Below are 17,729 nucleotides of genomic sequence, written 5' to 3' on the forward strand. Positions count from 1 at the left end.
ATTCCATTTATATCCCACCTTTTCTCCTCTTGCAAGGGTCCCAAGGTGGTGTACATAATCCTTCTCTCCATTTCATTGTCACCACAACAACCCTGTAGTGAAAATAACATTCAAAAATGCATTTTATTAGGAAAATGGCTTGCAAAAATGTGTATAATAGGCAAAACTGCATACAAAAATGGATGTACTAGGAGAAATGTTCATACAAAATTTCATGTGAACTTAAAAAAAAATCTCATAATTTTGTTATAAATTTATAAATATAAATTTTGGGACAAAGCAAAATTAAGACTGGAAAACGGAAACATTGAGAGAAACTGAAATTGACAGTTGTCCATCCGTATTACCCATAGGCATTTGGTTGGCCACTTTGGAAACAAGTTGCTGGACTAGATAGGCTTTTGGTCTGATCCAGCAGGGTGCTTCTTATGATCTTAACCACAAAATATATAATTTTATGGCATGAAATGCTTGTGGCTTTGAGAGTGCGCAGGGGACCAGTGATGTAATAGTCCCAGTGCCCTCTTTTGGCCTGAGAGTGCTTTATCTAATCCAGTGCTTTATCCAGCACAGAGGTAAAGGTGTGTACCTGGAAAAGATAGAGATTCCCTCCTTTTTTGTTTGTTGTAATCTGCTCCTTCAATCCTTTGCCCCCTTCCCTATGTTTGCTGGGGGGGGGGGGTTAGTGAGTGAAACCTTGGCCCTAAGCCCTGGGTTAGCTTGGTTCCAGGTTAGATGATGCAGGACAAGGCTTTTCAGGAGTAAGTGTCAGATTAGCTGAGCTGAACTTAGAAAACAGGAATCAAGTGTGTACTGGAGGGCAGGACATGAAGGCATGCAGGCACTCACTGTGAATGTTGGCCAGCTAAGAAAACGTTCCGCTAAGAAGGGGAATTCCAGTCGTGTTCAGGAAGCATATTTCAATAACCCACAATTATGTTTGGTCTCGTGTAGAGCTATTTGTTTGACTGCCAATGCGTTTTATGGTGCAGTGCCAACTGTAAGGTAGTTAGTGCACAATCCCCCAAAACGGAGGAGGAGAAGGAAAAAGAAGAAGAAAGTTAGATGCTTCATGTGCTCATAGGGTGAGAACCCCAAAACAAAGAGCTTTGAGGAACTGAACATTGATGGTTTAAGGTAAACAGACACACTGTTCGGTAACGTGATTAAAACATCAGTGTCTTCTTGGGCACTGCAGTGTTACCTAATAATCCTCCTTTTAATCAGTAATCATATCCTTAAGGTTGTGGCATGTTACAAGTTGCCCTTCTGAAGTAACCCATGGAAAACGCAATACTTGACTCGTGTTTCAGAAGAAGGCACATCAGGGTCATCTATCTATCTGTCAAAACCCACCCAGCTCTCAACATTTCATCACACTGCAGTGTGATTAAAAACAAAAGCAAACAGAACCCAGGTTGGGGTTATGCAAATAGGTAGGAGTTTGATTGCCAGGGGCTGGGGTTGCCAGGGGCAGGGAACGTGTAGTCCACTGGGGACCCCAAGTGAACTCCTTAACTCTTTCCCCATGTAAATGAAGAGTTCCTGCTCACTGCTATACAGAGAAGTAAAGTACTGCTGGGCATAGCGATGGGCATTTTCCTGGTAGCAGTTTGCTTGTGAAATGCCCTTCCTTTGGAGGTTTGGATGGTGCTGGTCCATGCGTGGCGCCAGGTGGGGATGATTCTTTCTTGCCAGGGCTTTGGATTAGCACTTGGGCCTGTGTAGGTTAGTTGAAGGGCGGTGTATATGGATTTGACACTACATATGTTACTGTGTTTTATCATGTATTTTATGATATTTTATATTGATAATGTATTGTATATTGCGACTGTCCTGGAATTGTTTTATGAAGAAGGGTGGAACGTAAGTTTTTGAAAGTAAAATCAACAAATAATATAGCAGAATAATTAGGAGGTGATGGAGCACTCCTGGTGGATATGGCGGACCGAGCTTTCAATCCTGGCTGAGCCATAGATTCATGGGACAGCTTATTGAGTTAACAGTCTTCTAATGTTAAAAGGGAATTAGAATCTGCAACCCTTTCAAAGGTCTCTAGATATCAGGTGTAGGCTGGAATGGGTAGCTAAATAATTATTTGACTCTAAAATCCTCATTCATGGAAAAAGAATAGGAAGTTACAGCAGTGGTACAATGAAGTAGTACTCCTGGTAGCTGGGTATGGGGCCAAGGGAGAATTATTTGACAATACCTGAGTAATTATAGTACGGTTGGCTCCCTGTTCTTCAGTTGCTGAATACCATTTTATTCCTGTCAGCTGTTGCTGTATGGAGCAGATAATGTTGGAATGAACTCCCCAAAGAGATTTGCCTGGCGCCTACATTGTTCTTTTTTCAGTGCCAGGCAAAGGCCTTTCTTTCCTCTCAGGCATTTTTAGAGTCCTAATTCCAGATTGTTATGATTGTTTTATCAATTCCTGTGCTGTTTATTGTTTCGCATTATATTATATTTTATTCTTTTAAATATTTGTACTGTATTCTATGTTTTTAACTGTTCTATAGCATTTTAGTTTTTTTACTGTTTGTAACCCATCAGAGAACATTATTTATTGGGTAGATTAGAAATGTAATTAATAATAATGATAATAATGATGACGATGATAATAATAATAATAAATACATTACATTACATTTCTATAGTGCCCCATAACTGAAGCTCTCTGAGTGGTTTACAAAGATTAAAACCATTAAAAATACGGTATTCAAAGTTTAAAAACCTTTTATATAAAACCACATGAACCAGTCTGCAGTTCAGCGTCTTAACCACTAAGCCACTGCGGCCCTTACACACAGACAACATATATCTAAAAACAACTTTAAGGAATCAACCATCATCACAATGTTTTTATTTCTGGGTTTTAACTTCTGACCATGTCACCTTGATTGATTGATAGATAGGTAGATAGATACATACATACACACACACACACACACACACACCAAATTGTGAATTTTTAAACGTTGTAAGCCACGTTGGGTGGTGCTTTTGAACCAGCATGGTGGGATATGAATGTCTTTATAAAAACAAACAAACATTTCATGCAATTCTACTTTGCACTTCAACCTGCCCCCCCTGCCCCCAGCGGCACCTAATAATAGCTAAAATTAAATAAAATAAAAAACCAATTCCAAAAACAGCCCCACCCTGCCAAAGAATGCAGTCCCAATATGTCACACTGGCAGAAGCTCTGAGCAACTCCTGTGGCACCAGAGAGCCGTTACCAGATGGGCAACATATCATGTGCAATCCGGAGAATATGACAATTCCCTCCCAGTTTCAGTAGTCATTAGTATATGGGCAGGGAGGCTTGTGGCTCTTATGTCAGTGGGAGGTTCACCACCCCACTGACGTAAGAGCCACCAGCTTCCGTTGTACACAGGACAGGAGCTGAAGCGAAGGCCAAATGCGGCTCAGGAGCAAGGGGAGGAGCGCCACCCCAGGCATCGGAACGCTCCCTCTCATTCATTCCTGGGAGCTGGGGTGGATAAGGAGAAGCAGCAGTCAGACTAGAAGGGGGACCCCAGGAGACTACACTCCCACTGTTTGCGTAGTAATCCCACTCTCAGATCTGCGTTGGCACGTCCATTCCAGTGCACGGTGGATAACATAGCATTTTGCAATGGCCGTTCTACGGCTTCTTGGCCTTTTGGCTTCATCTCAGGCCAAGTGCGACACTCATTTTTCTGACATTCTGTTATGAGTCAAGCTTTGTATTGGTGCGAGTGCCTCCACACCAGTGGTTGTTCCTCTCCATTTTGACCACTCATTCGCTGGTGCAATGGCACACATAATGCACAGGAAGAGTGGCTTGCCACATTATTGTTTATTCATTTAGTGCCATTGCTGTACAGCAGGGGTGGGGGGAGAAACTTTTTTCTGTTGAGGTCCACGTTCCTTCAGGGATACTTTGTTAAGCAGCCCCATGCTGGTGAGGGGTGGGGCTGAAGCAAGTGGTGGGTGAGGCCGAAGCCTGAGGTGGGTGAGGTCAGAGGTTAAAATGGAAGGGTCACCCTCTTTTCTCTTTCTGCCAACCCCCTTCTCTCTTTCTCACTCTTTCTCCCAACCCCCTTCTCTCTCTCTCTCTCTCTCTCTCTCTCTCTCTCTCTCTCTATGCCAGCCCCCTTTCTCTCTCCCTCTTCTTCCCTGCCCACGGGGCTCTGGGGGAGGGACAGTGGCTCTTGCCCAAGGCCTGAACTGATCATTTTTGAACTCAGGATAAGGGCCGCAGCTTGTCCATCCGTGTTGTACAGAGTACAAGAGGAAGGGTCTACAATCTAAAACTCTACACAGGGGAAATGATGGAGGAAGGGCAGGGAAGTGGCGTCATGGGTAAGCAGGAAGCAATAATCCGTTGTTTTGGTTGTATGTGCTCAGGCTTAGCTGCAGCCTGAGTTACAACTGGACAACCTTCCCAACAGGCTGGGGGATGTTGGGATTTGTAATTCAACACAACTGGAGGGCACTAGGTTGGGAAAGGCTGCAGTAGGGCATGTGGACTGCTGTGGAGCTTGGTGGAGCTATGTCACCCATCGCGAGGTTAGGGATGAGTCAGTCTAATGAACTAATTGCCTTGGGGTAGCCAACATCACAGCATAAAGTCTTGCAGAAGAGAGGAGGCAATAATAGGTGGATGCATTCCCGATCTGTCCAGTGGAGGCTGGTGGCTCCAGTGTCAGTGGGTTGGTGAATCCGTTCCGTGTTTTAGTCAATACCAGTCAGAACTCTAAAGGAGCTCTTCAAAGTGCTTCATACCTTGGAGATCTCCTTTAGAGACTAGTTCTGACTGAAACCTGTAGCTGACTCACAGCCCTACTCACGTCAGAGCCACCGGCCTCCACTGGATCTGTCACTGCTGGAAAATGCAGGGATGAGTGCCATCCAATCAGGAAGTATGAGATTGAATCCATAGGCATCTAATAGTTGTTGGTGGGTGTGAAGATTTGTGGCCTACAGAGGCAATGGAAAAGGTCAGGCCTAGAGGCTTGGAGGTTTTTGTTGTTGGGGGGCGGTATCACTGAGAGGAGTAGTTTTATTTCCCTGGTTAAGTTTCAGTTTCATTTCCGAAGTTAAGTTTAATTTCTTCAAGTTTGAAACAGTACTTGCGGTTTAGAGGGAAGAGGGTATCTAATAGGGATGTACGAAATCCCTTACCTCCAGTCTGCGCGGGGGGGGGGGGAGGCGATTCGTTCATCCCCCCGGAATCCTCAACGGGGGAAGGTGATCCATTCCTCCCCCCCCCGGAATCCGTCCAGGCCAGCTCCGCTTCGAAGCCCTGCGGAGCCGGCCGCCAGCTCCGCAGGGCTGGAGAGAGTCGATACGGCCGGCAGCCATTGCTGTGCCGTATCTCTGTGTAAGTCAGTCCCTCAGACGCAAATGGTGTAGTGGGCGCCATTTGCGGCCGTAAAGCTGGTTGATTGGCGTAAATGCAGCTGTAAATGGCTGTCTGGGGGAAACCCACAAGCAGGACCTAAGTGCAGGAGCACCCGCCCACCCCCCACACTCATGGAGGGAGTGGAATGCCTCTAGGTGGAACGCTTTAAATTAACCTCCATGTGGTGGTGGTAACAAGTATAAGCACCACCGAAGAAGCCAATTTGGCTTGGTGCTTTATAGCCCTTACAATGACTTTTGATATCAATGGGTTTGCATGACCAGTGGGAGAAACGACGCAGTATGGGTTGTTTTCTCCATGCCTGGGTGTGCTAGTCACGCTCCTGGCATTACTTTAATTATGTACACCGCCTTGCGAGTTGCCATCTCATCTGAACCCAGTGTGCGGTGTGGTGGGGGTGGTTTCTAACCCACCCAACAACCCCTACTACAAGCCATGGGTTGTGGGGTGGATTAGAAGCCAACCCCCCGACGCTGCATGCCAGGTTCAGATGACACCAGAACCTGCAACGCAGCGCGGGTAATTAAGCAAATGGTGGGCATGAGTGGAGGTGACGGAAACAACCCAGACTGCGTAGTTTTCCCCACTGATTGTGCAAACCTGGCCACTGTGTTGGACACTGAGTTCTATCTAGGACAAACCTTCCTGGTTTCTTCTTGTATTTATGTGTGTGACTGTGGAAACTCTTTTAATAAAATGTTTACAAATGCTGGCGTCTGATTCTGCAGATTAGAAGGAAATCTTTAATCCAAGAGGGGGTTGCCACTATGTTGCAATCATTGTTCTTTTCTGTGTACCGCTGGAGCCCCGTCAATCAAGTTGCTCGATGTCTTCATTCTTCTGTAGCTGCATGTCATGCTCCAGGGGTGCACCAACAGGCAGAGTGTTACAACATGCCCCGTCACTGCGGAGAAGGGCAGTTCACACCAGGTTCCAGCACAGGGCTGATCTGTTCTAGAGGCATCTTCTTTTCCTGGAATATTGAAGGAACACGGCTACCTTCAGAAGCTCTCAACAAAAACAACAAGTATCTATATATGCTGGATCAAGTTCTGCTTTTGAATATGCATGGGCGGCTCTTTCTGAAGTCAACGGTGTTTGGCTTGCACCCGAGAGCAGAATTTGAGTTGCAGTAAGATTTAAGGAGGTGCGCACTGAATTTCAAGTGCACTTTTACTTTTGACAGATGTTACTTGTTCATGCTTGCTTGCTTTTTAAAAGTTCATAATAATGTCCACTGACATTTTTCACCCTGCTCTAGTGTTTATTTTACACCTGTATCTTTTCAAGGGTATAGAAATATCTGTATTTTACCAGGCAGATTCATGTACTAAAGAGAGACTGATACATCTGTACCTATTAATAAAATCACATGGATAAATTATTTCTCCTCATTTGGTCGATCATGTGTGTTATTTTCCACAATATAGTTGTTAGTAGCATTTCTGTTCCTATTCTCTTGCTCTTTTCTCCTTCTTTTTCAAGACTGCAGCAGTTGGACCAGCAGAATGTTTTTCTGAGTATTGGCAAAATACACATTTTTTTTTGTTCATTTTCATTTGGTCTGTGTGGCTTCAGGGATCTGTTTTCTTTCTTTTTGCTGACAACACCAGAACACTGGTGAACAGATTCTCTAATGTATACATAAAAACCTATCAGTGAATAGATGAGATGCATAGTCAGGTCTGACAGTGCTGCTCCTAACCATTTGGGCAGAATTACAGGGGTCCCCGTAGTGTTTGTGCTGGCCTGCTGAGCTACTGCTTTTAGAAGACTTGTGGTAAAGCGTCTGGGTGCCCTATTTTACAGAGGACAGAATTCCATTTCGGAGGGCTGGCAGAGCACAGTGCTGTATTTAAAGCTCTGTTTGATGGGCTCCAGTCCAAGCCTGCTTCAAAGTCAAAGAATCATAAGGAGAGAGAGCAGAAGGGGCCTTGAAGTCTCCCATCCGCACTTAGTACCTGGGAAGCAGACTGAGCAAGAAGACAGATCGCCAGATCACTCTTCTCCACTGTGGTGAGATTTAAATAATAGTTATTTAAATAATTGTTACTATTTCTAAGTTTACGTACATATAATTTTGTATGTTCCTACAAAATACCTGTACATATAACTTTGCATAAGAAAATATGATGCAAATTGGTGTCCTCTTTTTTGGTGATGCATTTTCTCTTTTTGGGCAAGGCCTAAGGGGCTACTCTAGCTGCAGGTAGGGGTGCACGAAAGTCACTTACCTGGTCTCGCAGCTTTTCGCGGTGGGAGGGAGGCACTTCGCTGCTCTCCCCGCGAAGTTCAGGCCAGGGGGGGAGGCTTCCCGCCTCGCCCGGCCGAAATTCAGGCCGGGGGGGAGGCTTCCCGCCTCGCCCGGCCGAAATTCAGGCCGGGGAGGAGGTGCCTCGCCTCGCCCGGCCGCAAAATAAAAAGTAAAAAAAAACAAAACAACTCCCCCGTGATAGGCTACGTGACGATTAATGTAGCCTATCACGGCTAGATCTGCAAAGTCAGCCGTGATAGGCTACGTAAATCGTCACGTAGCCTATCACGGGTGACTTTAAAAAAAAAAACGCGTACGGCTAATGGCGGCCCCCATAGGGAGCCGCCATTCACGTTCCTTATTTGGTCGCTGTAGTCTACGTAAATCTTTACGTAGACTACAGCGAAAATAAGGGCAACGCAAATAGCGTTGCCCTTATTTTCTGGGCTAACTGAAGTTTGTGGGCATCTTTCAATGGCACCTTTTTAATTCATCAGAAGGTCTTTTAATCAACACATCCTTGTTGGACAAATTGACTAAGCATTGCAGCCCAATCCAAATGACTGAAATAATATGGAACTGAGTATTGCTGAAATTATTATTATTTTTTAAATAGGTCCCATCTCCCTATTTGTATCTGTACAATGGACATGGGGGGTTTGCATGGAGGCAACCTTTGGCCTCCTGAGTTAATGTTGTTAATGTTTTAAATGCTACAAATGCAAGTTCTTGCAAAGACCTGGAGAACGAAACTAACTACCGTTACCTGCTCAGCAGGTTTAGTATTCCAAAGCCTTGGCTGACTGCCATGAGAACATATGAGTGAAACCGAGGAAAGGAATAACTGTTACTAACCGATGCTGAAAAGCATCTGCATGTTCATTGCAGCTTTGCAAATTAAAAACAAAACTGGAGCTACTGAAACTAGCAAAGATGACAGGATAAATGAATGCATGAAGTCAGTCTTTCCCAACATGGCACCCTCCAGATGTGTTGAACCACAAGTCCCATCATCTCCAGCCAACATAACTAATGTCTGTTGGGGATGATGGGAGTTACATTCTGATGCATCTGGGGGGTAATAGGTTGGGGAAGGACACATTAAGTCTTCCTTGTTAACCAGAGTGCTTTCCCCCTTCTTCTTGCAGTTCTAAGGCTGCTGGTGACTGAAATCAGATCTATGGGAAGGGCACTTGAACCAGCCCTTAGTTCAAGAAATATGCTAAGCATTTCTTGGAAAGAGGGTTTATAAGGTTTTAGGGATGTCAGAGAATTCCGCCACAGATCTTGGTGAGGCCGAATGCCAGTGCATTCGGCCCCCCGAACTCCGTGGCAGAACGGCCTGCCCCCCCGCCCCCCCGCGGATCTCCCCCGGGATGAGACCTGTGGCAGATCTTCCGGGCGGCTCCAGTGGTGGCGGCGGCTGCGGCAGCTGGTCTTCCGACTGGCTGCCGCCGCCGCCATTTCCAGGCCTGTAAAAAAAGAAACATGATGTGATAGGCTACGTAAATCTTTACATAGCCTATCGTGGTTGGGTGGGTTTAAAAAACAAACAAACCCACGTACGCAATTGGCGGCGGCTACAGCCGCCACCATTTGCGTTCCTTATTTTTGCCGTCTTAATCTACGTAAATATTTACATAGACTATGATGGCGAAAATAAAGGGGAATGCAAATAGCGTAGCGGGCACTATTTGCGTCCCTTTTTGATTCGCCGTTTTAGCCTACGTAAATATTTACATAGACTATGATGGCGAAAATAAAGGGGAATGCAAATAGCGTAGCGGGCACTATTTGCGTCCCTTTTTGATTCGCCGTTTTAGCCTACGTAAATATTTACATAGGCTAAAATGGTGAATGAAAAAGGGACGCAAATAACACCCACTACGCTATTTGTGTTCCCCTTTATTTTCTCTGTCATAGTCTACGTAAATATTTACGTAGATTAAGATGGCAAAAATAAGGAACGCAAATGGTGGCGGCTGTAGCCGCCGCCATTTGCGTATGCGTTTTGTTTTGTTTTTTTACCCAGAGCCCTCCGTGGCTGGAAATCTGGCTGTGGACGGCTCTGGCCTGCCTGGGCCTGGCCGGCTGCTCCGCAGAGCTGCTGCGGAGCACAGCCAGCCGCGGAGGATTCCGGGGGGAGGAACGGTGCGCCTTCCCCCCAGCGAGGATTCCGAGGTGAGGGACGGAATGCCTCCCCCCCACCATCAACATAATCCGTGAAAGGTAAGTGACTTTTGTACATCCCTACAAGGTTTATAAATCAACAAGGCTCATGAGAACTACATTTCCTGTGATGCTTCACTCTGCACTTGTAGATGTTACTGTATTTTAAATCTCTGCATTGCTGCTAGGTTTTATGCTGGTTGTACTTTTATACTGTGGTTTTAATGCTTTTATATTTTATATTGTTTTATGCTGAAATTGTGGTTTTAATTTTTGTGAACCAGCCAGAGAGCATCAGCTATTGGGCAGTATAGAAATGTAATAAATGAATAAATAAAATGTGTCAATTAAAACTGGTCATAAATTATTCACCTGATCAAAGTGCAAAAAAAGGAGTAACCAGAGGGCAGCATCCAATGCTGCCCGTATGCTAGCAGGACTCACCAGTAGTGCAATGGGAAGCTAGTGGATCCTGCAGCAATCAGAAATGAGCAACACACTTGCTTCTGGAACAGGGCAGGTAAGCAGAGCTTGCAGAAGGGAGTTCCGCTGACTGGTCCCATTCTGGAAATGAACATTTCTCCTCGTTTCCAGGATTGCTGTCAGAAGCGTCAGCTCCTGTTGTGCAAGTGCTGGGTCCCAGTAGCGCAACAGCAGCAGCGGGAGTGCAGCAGCAGTGTTCGACACTGCCCAATATCTTAAGAAAAAAACTTAAAAAGAACGGTGATGCATACTCCAAAATGGGAAGTATTGGCTGACATCAGACCTTTATGCTCACCCAATCTTTCTGTGATACTCCCTGTTTTCACTTTTGCTTCTCTCGCTCAGTCCTCTGTTTATGAATGTCCTCTCTGAACACGTGTATAAGGATATTCCCATTCAGAATACACACATCTAAAGGATTTTTAAACGATTGGCTGTCGTGTGTCTCGGCAGATTTGTCCCAACAAGGCACACACACAAACGTCTATTCCAAAAGGGAGTTATTTTATTTAACGCACAAGAATCGAGACATAAACATAATGATCAGATTTGGAATTAGCTTATTGGTAAAAGGCACTATATGAGCTATAGGACTGAATTAATCAGTTCATATACCACAAGCAATCCTGAGCATATAAATAGATACAGGTGACCCTGACAATTTCAGATTCTCTCCATTTCTCATTTTTCCAGTCGTAAGTAGTGTGTGTTGTGCCTCCGTTTTGGATGGAGGAGGACACAGAACGCCTCAGCCTGAGGGTGTTTGGGGAGGGGCCCAGCGCCTGGGCAAGTGGAAGACCCAGCTGGCCTCACTTACCAACCAGCCTCTGCATAAAAGACAAGCCTCAAACCGAGTTGAGGTGCTGAAAGCAATTGCTGATGCTCATCCATAGCAAAAAATATTCCTTTCCTACCAGCTCCTGGACCCAGCTCTGATTATTCTTAAACCCAGAACGACTGACTATTCTTTAGCACGTCCCTATATCTGGAAGGACAGATAATGAAGCTGAAGCTCCAATATTTTGGCCACCTAATGCGAAGAGAAAACTCCCTGGAAAAGACCCTGATGCTGGGAAAGACTGAAGGCAAAAGGAGAAGGGGACGGCAGAGGATGAGATGGCTAGATAGCATCACGGATGCAATGAATATGAACTTGAGCACGCTCCGGGAGAGAGCGCAGGACAGGAAGGCCTGGCGTGCTATGGTCCATGGGGTCACGAAGAGTCGGACACGACTGAACGACTGAACAACAACAAATATCTGGTTTTGTTTTCCTTGGCTTTGGACAGATACTCTTGGGTTCTTGACCTTGGAGTAACAATAGCTGCTGCTTATCGCTCAACTTGAGTATTTTACGACGGTGATGCTGATGAATTTTGTAATTAGTTGGTTTGTTGGTTGAAACTCATCCATTCATATTGTTCACCTCTGCAGCAAGCCTGGATTGGTGCGTTACAAGTTTGCTATTAAGTTCAGAATTGATTGTGAGCTTTGAAGCATGTGCAATAAAATAATACACAGATCATCTCTAAATTTTTAGTTGTCCTATCACCTAGCCTCCCCCCCCAGAAAAGTACTTGAAGCAGTTTCCTTAGCTGCTTCCCTCATTGTGTTCGCCACCACTGCCACAACTCTGGCTCCAAGGAGGAGTAGGACTAGCTGTCTATGACCATGAGTAAACATCACATGACATCATCACACAGGCAGGCCATGTGCAAACGACCAATCAGAAAGGGGGCACATAACATGGTAACATGATGTCATGCTGTAATGATGCAATGTCAAATTACAGTTCCCAAGATGCACTTTGATACTACAAACACACAAAACCACATATACATGGAATGAGATTTCATATTAAAGGAGAACTCTCATCTGAGCTCACATGGATGAATTCATTACTTTATGAGTAAACAGCAAATTTACTCCAGATAAGTTTGCTCATCACTAATCTGACATTTGGTTCATCCTGTTTCCACATCTGTTTCAGAATTCTTAAAAAAAAAGGTTCTCATGAAAATTGGTAGATATTTTTGTGCACATTTCTCCTAATATGCACATTTTGTATAGAAATATGCCTAACACACATTTTTAGCAAGTGATTTTCCTAATATAGTACACTTTGGAACATTATTTGCACTAATATACATGTTTTTGTGTGTGCGCTTTCCCCTAATGTATACATTTTTATCTGTATTTTTCTGCTTGGAGAACTCCATTGCAAAATTTGGAGAAGTGCAAATTTGAAAGGATAACTGAGTTTCAGTTTGCTTATTGGTTCAAAAGTGTGAAACTGGGTACATTTGCATTAAAATGCAAACTAAACACATTTCTTTCCCATCCCTGCATGTCAGGCAGAGAACAAAAAATACTCCAGACACAGGACTCAAACAGTGAAGAAATGAGCTCAAAGACTTGCTCACTGACAGAGCCAAGGGTTGCTGTGCATGGAAGACTAGGTCGTGGCTGTGCATGGTGGGTCTGGACTTGAATGGACTGGACTCTGGTTCTGGGAGAGCTATTGGGATTGGGGCTAAACACATTGGGTCTCTAAGGCTTATGCAGGGGAAGAGAGATTGGAGAGAGAACTACAGACGAGAGAGAGAGGAAGAGCGTTGCAGCAGTTTTTGCAAGGCTTGTGCAGGGGCTGACCAGTATACTGGATCTAACTTCTCAACACTCACACAAGTACAAGATGCTGCCCTTGCACAAATCTATGGTGTGACCACGCTTAGAATACAGTGTACAGTTCTGGTCCCTGGTTCCGAACTTGGAGGCTGCTGAGTATCCAATGCAAGGTGGGAGGACAGCAGAGGTGATCTTTGTCTCCACGCTCCAGCCACCCTGCATTTCTGCTAGATGGGTGATATCACCAGCCTACCAACGGCAGGAAGGAGGCTGGGGCAGCCATAAGATACATATTTCAGTGTACATTTTTTTGTGCAGAATAATGCAGAAATTGGACAGAACAAACTAATGCGTGAACACATGCAAAAATAACCTGAGCTGGAAACAGACTTCTTAATCCATCCCTAACTACTTATAAAAAAAATCTTTTCTGGATGGTTCCCTAATACCGTGTTATTGCTACCCACTTTACACTGAAAACCTTTGAAGAACAGCCCCACCTGAACACTGTCAGGCTCACAACCTCTGTTTAAACAGGGTATCAGCTTCTTCTTTGCCCTGTTGTTGTTGTTCAGTCGTTGAGTCGTGTCCGACTCTTCATGACCCCATGGACCATAGCACGCCAGGCCTTCTTGTCCTCCGCTCTCTCCCGGAGTGTGCTCAAGTCCATATTCATTGCATCAGTGATGCTATCTAGTCATCTCATCCTCTGCTGTCCCCTTCTCCTTTGGCCTTCAATCTTTCCCAGCATCAGGGTCTTTTCCAGGGAGTTTTCTCTTCGCATCAGGTGGCCACAATATTTGAGCTTCAGCTTCAGTATCTGTCCTTCCAATGAGCAGTCAGGGTTGATTTCCTTTAGGATGGACTGATTTGACCTCCTTGCAGTCCAGGGGACTCGTAAGATCTTCTCCAGCACCAGAGTTCAAAGGCATCAATTCTTCGGCGTTCAGCCTTCCTTATAGTCCAGCTCTCACAGCCATACGTTGCTACTGGGAAAACCATAGCTTTGATTATACGAACTTTTGTCGGCAAGGTGATGTCTTTGCTTCTTACTATGCTGTCCAGGTTTGCCATAGCTTTCCTCCCAAGGAGCAAGCGACTTTTAATTTCATGGCTACAGTCACTGTCTGCAGTGATCTTGGAGCCCAAGAAAATAAAATCTGTCACTGCTTCCATTTCTTCCCCTTTTATATGCCAGGAAGTGATGGGGCCAGATGCCATGATCTTCCTTTTTTTAATGTTGAGTTTCAAACCAGCTTTTGCACTCTCCACTTTCACCCTCAACAAGAGGCTCTTGAGATCCTCTTCGCTTTCTGCCATTAGGGTGGTATCGTCTGCGTATCTGAGGTTGTTGATAATTCTCCCGGAAATCTTAATTCCGACCTGTGATTCATCCAACCCGGCATTTCTCATGATGTACTCTGCATATAAATTAAAGAAGCAGGGTGACAATATACAGCCTTGATGTACTCCTTTCCCAATTTTGAACCAATTGGTTGTTCCATGTCCGGTTCTTACTGTTGCTTCTTGACCCTCGTGCAGGTTTCTCAGGAGACAGGTAAGGTGGTCTGGTACTCCCATCTCTTTAAGAATTTGCCACAGTTCGTTGTGATCCACACAATCAAAGGCTTTAGTGTAGCCAATGAAGCAGAAATAGATGTTTTTCTGGAATTCTCTTGCTTTCTCCATGATCCAGCAAATGTTGGTGATTTGATCTCTAGTTCCTCTGCCTCTTCGAAACCCAGTTTGTACTTCCGGAAGTTCTCGGTTCACATACTGCTGAAGCCTAGCTTGTAGGATTTTGAGCATAACCTTGCTGGCATGTGAAATGAGCACAATTGTACGGTAGTTTGAACACTCTTTGCCATTGCCTTTCTTTGGAATTGGAATGTAAACTGACCTTTTCCAGTCTTGTGGCCACTGTTGAGTGTTCCAAATTTGTTGGCATATTGAGTGCAGCACTTTAACAGCATCACCTTTTAGGATTTTAAATAGCTCAGCTGGAAGACTGTCATCTCCGCTAGCTTTGTTGTTAGTAATGCTTCCTAAGGTCCACTTGACTTCACTCTCGAGGATGTCTGGCTCAAGTTCAGTGACCACACTATCATGGCTATCAGGGACATTCATATCTTTCCTGTATAGTTCTTCTGTGTATTCTTTCCACCTCTTCTTAATCTCATCTGCTTCTGTTAGGTCCCTGCCTTCTTTGTCCTTTATCATGCCCGTCTTTGCACAAAACGTTCCCTTGAGATCTCTGATTTTCTTGAAGAGATCTCTAGTCTTTCCCATTCTATTGTTTTCCTCGATTTCTTTGCATTGTTCATTTAAGAAAGCCTTCTTGTCTCTCCTTGCTATTCTCTGGAACTCTGCATTCAGTTGGATATATCTTCCCCTTTCTCCCATGCTTTTCGCTTCCCTTCTTTCCTCAGCTACTTGTAAAGCCTCATCAGACAGCCACTTGGCTTTCTTGCATTTCTTTTTCTTTGGGATGGATTTAGTTGCTGGCTCCTGAACAATGTTACGGACCTCTGTCCGTAGTTCCTCAGGCACTCTGTCTATCAGGTCTTAATCCCTTAAATCTATTCATCACCTGCACTGTATATTCATAAGGGATATGATTTAGGTCATACCTGACTGGTTTAGTGGTTTTCCCTACGTTCTTCAATTTCAGCCAAAATTTTGCGATAAGAAGCTCATGATGCTTAGAAGTGTGCCCAGAAGAATGTGATTGAGGTTGAGTATATGATTAGGAGAATGTGATTGGGGTTGTGCACCATTTTCTCATTTAATCTCATTGTTTCACCTTTAGTTCAAATTTGAGGGAAGGAAACGTGAGTGCAACACCAGCTGCACAGGTCAGTGTTGTCAGATTTACACGTGAAGATGAACTGTTTGTTCCAGTTGCTGAGTGGATTGTTGAGTAGATAGTAGGGATGTACGAAAGTCACTTACCTTTCCGTGGATTATGTTCATGGGGGGGGGAGGCGTTCCATCCCTCCCCCCGGAATCCTCGACAAGGGGGAGGCAATCCGTTCCTCCCCCCCGGAATCCTCAACGGCCGGCTGTGCTCCGTGGCAGCTCCGCGGAGCAGCCGGCCAGGCCCAGGCCAAAGCCGTCCGCAGCTGGATTTCCGACCATGGAGGGCTCTGGGTAAAACCCCCAAAAAACCACGTTTGCAAATGGCGGCGGCTATGGCCGCCGCCATTTGCGTTCCTTCTTTTCCGCTGTCTTAGTCTACATAAATATTTACGTAGACTATTATGGCAAAAATAAAGGGGAACACAAATAGCGTAGGGGGCGCTATTTGCATCCCTTTTTGATTCGCCGTTTTAGCCTACGTAAATATTTACATAGGCTAAAACGACGAATCAAAAGGGGATGCAAATAGCACCCACTACGCTATTTGCGTTCCCCTTTATTTTCGCCGTAATAGTCTACGTAAATATTTACGTAGACTAAGATGGCAAAAAATAAGGAACGCAAATGGCGGTGGCCGTAGCCACCGCCATTTGCATACGCTTTTCTTTTTTTTTAACCTAGCAGTGATAGGCTACGTAAATCTTTACGTAGCCTATCACGTCTCTGTAAAAAAAACAAAAACGACAAGACTGCAAATGGCAGCAGTGGCAGCCGGTCGGAAGACCCGCCGCCGCTGGAGCCGCTGCTGGAGCCGCCGCTGCCCGGAACATCCGCCCCAGGTAAGTCTCGTCCCGGGGGGGGGGATCCATGGGGGGGCGGGGGGGGTGGCAGGCCGTTCTGCCACAGATTTCGGGGGGCCGAATACACTGGCATTCGGCCTCACCGAGATCCGTGGCGGAATTCTCTGACATCCCTCGTAGATAGCCCGTGACTAGGGATGTATTAAAATTTCAGTTTTGCTCAGAAAACATGTGAGCATGCCTTGTTTGGAGCTGTAAATATGAGCGTGAGTACGTTTCTGCCAAAAATGTTCGCAAATTGCTCGATATGTGCTTGCAGTCAATCCACACAACCTTCCCAATTCTATTTTCACAAATTTTCTAATTTGCACCAATTTCCCTTGTAGACTGAATCAGCCCCGCTTTAGTCTATGGAGGAAAATCATGCAAATTTGGGGAGATATGCACAAATTTCATGTTTGATCACTGCTTGATTTGTGCAATTTTCCTGTTCCCACAGAGTGAGCAACAATCACAAACGTGAAAAGGAATTGGGCACGAGGCAAGAGGCGAGACCATGTTAGGAGAATCCTGGTGATCTCAAACATCACTCGTTCGCTCATTGCTGCCCGTGACAGTCTGGGTCACCTGCTTCTGAATTGGTCTCTAGAAGGGAGGCAAAGGGGTGGTGAAAATAACAAGCACCACATGGAAGGTAAATCTGTATGGTAACATACGGGATCGCCTCCTCCAATATGTACCTGCCCAGCCCCTATGATCATCTTCAGGGGTCCTTTTCCAGGACCAGGAGCCCCTGTCAAAGGAAGTGAGGTGTGTGGCTATCAGGAAGAGGGCCTTTTCTGCTGTGGCACCCTGGCTGTGCAATGAGCTTCCCAGAGAGGCTTGCCTGGCACCTACATTGTACTCCTTTGGTGCCTGGTGGAGACCTTTTTATTTCCCCAGCATTTTAGCATTCTGGTCTTTTAGCTCTGCTGTTTTAAATCTGTATTCTCAAACTCTGCACCACTGCTAGGTTTTATTCTGGTTGTACTTTTATATTGTAGTTTTAAGCTTTCATATTTTATATTGTTTTATGCTTAAACAATTGCTTTATGCTTAATTTTTGTGAACCATCCCGAGTGCT

General features: G+C 45.1%; 1 long non-coding RNA gene across 2 annotated transcripts in view; it reads left to right on the top strand.

The window, feature by feature from the left end:
* LOC146345167 (uncharacterized) overlaps positions 1-6,806 on the top strand; it is an 82,606-nt gene extending 75,800 nt beyond the window's left edge. For both annotated transcript variants that reach the window (XR_014792456.1, XR_014792457.1), the window contains exon 4: positions 6,260-6,806. This is a non-coding gene — a long non-coding RNA (uncharacterized LOC146345167). The remainder of the gene's footprint in view (positions 1-6,259) is intronic.
* The last annotated feature ends 10,923 nt before the right edge of the window (positions 6,807-17,729 follow it).

Source organism: Heloderma suspectum, chromosome 5 (genome assembly GCF_057233095.1).
Source record: "Heloderma suspectum isolate Gila_16-S chromosome 5, 16-S_ref, whole genome shotgun sequence".
NCBI lineage: Eukaryota > Metazoa > Chordata > Lepidosauria > Squamata > Helodermatidae > Heloderma > Heloderma suspectum.